Consider the following 4247-nt stretch of genomic DNA (forward strand, 5'->3'; position numbering starts at 1 on the left):
CCCATTTTATTGCATGGATTGCAACTAAAATTGTCAGATTTGACTCATATTCAAAGGAGAAAATCAGTCACTAAAATAAGTAGTATCAATGAGATTTTTAACTGTAAAATAAATTTCTAAAAAATAATTTATTGTTTGAAATTCAACAATATCTGTCAGCTTTCAGAAGCAAGACTCCTTTTTTTATCCATAGTACCTAGAACTAACTGTGGCATATGGGAGAAGCTAAATACTCACGAAATGAGTAATAATATTAAGGGATATTAAATTAGTAGGTTTTCACACTGCTAAAGAACTGTCTGAGACTGGGTAATTTAAAAAGGAAAGAGGTTGAATTGACTCACAGTTCCACATGGCTAGGGAGGCCTCAGAAAACTTACAATCATGGTGGAAGGTGAAGGGGAAGCAAGCTTGGACCTTTTCACACGGCAGCAGGGAGAGAAGAGCAAGCAGGGGAAATACCAGATGCCTATAAAACCATCAGATCTCGTGAGAATTCACTCAGTATCACAAGAACAGCATGGGGGAAACCTCACCCCCAACCCTGCCTCATAGAATCGCCTCCCACTGGGTCCCTCCCTTGACATGTGAGGATTATGGGGATTACAATTCAAGATGAGATTTGGGTGGAGACACAGTCAAACCACATCAGATATGAAACAGAATTCTTCATTTGTATCAGAAAGGGAATTACAGAGAGAAGAGAAGCTTTGGGGTCCCACATATCTGGGGTTGCATTTCAGCAATATTGCTTATTAACTCCTTGGCACTAACAAGTGAGCATCAGATTCCTAATCTGCAAAAGGAGAGTCAAATGCCTAACTCACAGGGTTGTTGTGGGTATTAAATGAGATGGCGCATAAGCAGTTAGCATAGTGTCTGGCAAAGAATGGTTATTCAGTAACAGCTATTTTGCTCCACTCCCCACCCACTTTTTCAAACATGATTTTAAAATGACCTCTTTTACTACTGACATTGAATATGTTGCCTATATCTGATTTCCATTATGGTAACTTTTCTTCTTTATGACAGCACTCCTTTCATAATCCATCAGATCTTCTTTAGTTTCTAGCCAAGTGATAAAATATTTTTATTAAAAGTGTTCACTTCAGCAGCATATATACTAAAATTGGAATGATATGGAGAAGAGTAGCATGGCTCTTGCACAAGGAAGTCATGCAAGTTTGTGAAGTATTCCCTTTTAAAAAATAAAAAAGTAATAAAAATAAATAAAAAGAAGGAGAAAGGTGTACAGGACTCCCATTTTATTCACTAATTTCGTCACTGATCATGGCATCTTCAGTGAACATGCATTTGAACATAAATGGAATTCATACTGATCCTTGTCATAATTACATTCTTTATCACCTTAATGGTCATTGGTAATGATAGTATTCGGGTGTGGGGCTTTTTTTTTTTGAGACAGGGTCTCACTCTGTTGCCCAGGCTGCAGTGCAATGGTATGATTACAGCTCACTACAGCCTTGACTCTCAGGCTCAAGCGATCCTCCCACCTTAGTCTCCCAAATAGCTAGGACCACGGGCATTCACCACCGACCCAGCTAATTTTTTATTTTTTGTAGAAATGGGATGTCACTATACTACCCAGGCTGGCCTTGAACTCCTGAGATCAAGTGATCCTCCTGCCTGGCTTCCCGAAGTACTAGGATTACAGGCATGAGCCACCGCACGTGGCCACTGGGGGGCGTTTAAAACACTGAAATTTCATTTGAAATTTTGTGATTTAAAGGTTTATCTTAGCTAACTCAGAACAATATAAAAATATACAGACTAATAACATGGAAAGTAATTTGAAATTTAATAAATTGAGAATGTAGGACATTCATTAATAGCCATTAATAACATCATAAGATAGCAATTCATGAATGGAAGAAAGGAAAATATTCATATTCATTCTTTATAATTTGATCTATATAAAATGGCAAAAGCACTAATAATACATGGATATAAAATATTCTTTTTGCCCTGTGTTAAGAGAATACTGCTATATTCAGCTGTGTTGCTTGTCTTTTCTCATGAAAATATGTATATATTTTTAAGAAAACCAAAAAGTCTTGTTGTATTTGCTTGTTATCTATTGCTGCATAAAACATTATTCCAAAACCTAGCATTTAAAACAACATTTATCATCCCATAGTTTTTGTGGGTCAAGATCCAGACATGACTAAGCTAGGTATCTCTCCCTGAAGGTCACTCGTAAAGCTACAAACAATGTGTTGGCTGGGGCTGAAAAATAAAGGAGCATTCAGAGAACAAGAAAGTATTCTTAGAAATTAGAAACACAGTTGTCAAATTAAAAAAATATGTTAAGTAGAACTTCTAAATGTTAATATTGAGACTATTTCTTATTAATATAACAAAATTATGAAAAATTTCACCACTGAAGAAAACAAATAAAGTTAAATGACCAAAACCAAGAGATCTCTGTTTAACCAACAGAATTTTCAGAAACAAAAAAAAGAAAATGCATGAGATACAATTATTAAAGATACAATTTAAGTAAAAGTATCAGAATGAGAAAATATACATTTCCACATGAAAAAGGCCGCCAAATGCCCAGAACAATGACTGAAAAAAAAAAAATCATACAAAGTGTGCTGGAAGCAAGACCCTGACTCACCAAAAAAAAAAAAACGGAAAAAAATGACATTTTTATATACACAAGCCCATAAACCTTTTCTTAGAAAACAACTGGAAGATGAGTTTTGCTAAAATGAGGTAGTCAACCACAAAGTGAAAGACATGAAACCCAGAAAATATAAACTTCAACATAGCAAACAGGTAAGGGATTTCTTAAATGATCGTGAGTGGATGGCCCAGAATGACAGCTCTGAGGCAGGCACTGAAATTTATCACTCTAGACTGAAGCAGGAAGATGAAGGATGCCTAGTGTGATTTCTCAAGGATCCAAAGGAAACTGCTGAATTTCCTGATTTTTAAAACATGATTAAGAGTTTATTTCAGCTTTTTAAAAAGATTTTTGTTGCAGAGTTTGTGGATAAATCAATCACAGTTATAAAAAAAACTAAACCTTCTCAAAATGAGGCAGTCATTAATTCCAAAAGGAAATATAAGAATTGTACAATTTATGTCACAGCAATGAACAATATAGAGTAAAAGTACATAGCCATAATCATAGTAATGCAAAACTAAATGTTGACTTCCCCAAAACTTATGATGTAATTCTGCTGGAAGAATGGAAGGAGGACAATTGGTAAAAGGTGGCTTTCACAGTAGGAAATAAGTTATAATGATCAAACTGATATAATAAGAAATAGGAATTTAAGCAGAAGTTTTCAAATAACAGGTAAATTATAAATTTAAAAAAATAAAACAATTTAAGAGTTGAAAATGGTTGGTTCAGGAGAGAAGTTATCTGGGAGTAAGCCATAGGTGAAGCAGTGTATGACCTGCTACTTTTCATTATCAACTCTGACTTTTAAACTATGTACATGTATTACTTTACTATATACAATTAAAAATGTTTAAAGCCTGAAACACTAAATGTCACACCCTAGTGTTAGACTGTGGTAAATTCCTCAAGGTAGCGTTTAGTCTATGAGATCTCTTAATTTTAGCTAACCTTCCTTGATCTAATAATTATGGGTCTGCATATTCAAACAAAATATCACTAGTAAAAAGTCTACAGTACTATTCTTGTACAAAGAAAACTATATAAATATTGAAGATTTTAATTAACAGTAAAATATGAAATGTCACCAACTTTTGCTTTCTCAACCAATTTTTTTTTCCAGTCGTTTGTGAGGAGACACAAATGGAGAAGTCCAAAAAGTTTGAGAAGTAATAGTGAGGCGGGAAGGGCATGGGAGTGGTATGAGTAAAAGTACTCACCAATTATCAAAAACCTAGCAATTTTGGATTTTACAGATTACAAAGATAGTGATGGAATTCAAAATCTTCTATCTCTAATATGTGTCATAGATGTCACACTGGCTTCCTCTGTAGTTTTCTCTGAAGAATGTCTGGGCTTTACTTCGAATGTGAAGACATACAATACAACAACAATGATCATTGATACTCATTACAACTTTGATTGTCTACAGTAGACATAAGCAAAGAATGATAGTATGGCAGTGTAAGCACTTGCATTAAAGTAGCTATACAACATGTAGATAGAAAAAAGTGCTTTTAAGACACAAAAATACAAGATTACTCACTTCCTCACTAATGAAGACCCCCAGAAAAGCAATTTTTAAAAAATAGTT

General features: G+C 34.4%; 1 non-coding gene across 1 annotated transcript; it reads left to right on the forward strand.

Moving 5' to 3' along the window:
* Window positions 1-1099: 1099 nt before the first annotated feature.
* Window positions 1100-1206, forward strand: LOC115935102 (U6 spliceosomal RNA). Its single transcript, XR_004070812.1, has one exon. It is a non-coding gene; the product is annotated as a U6 spliceosomal RNA (small nuclear RNA).
* Window positions 1207-4247: the final 3041 nt, after the last annotated feature.

This window comes from Gorilla gorilla, chromosome 5 (genome assembly GCF_029281585.2).
Source record: "Gorilla gorilla gorilla isolate KB3781 chromosome 5, NHGRI_mGorGor1-v2.1_pri, whole genome shotgun sequence".
NCBI lineage: Eukaryota > Metazoa > Chordata > Mammalia > Primates > Hominidae > Gorilla > Gorilla gorilla.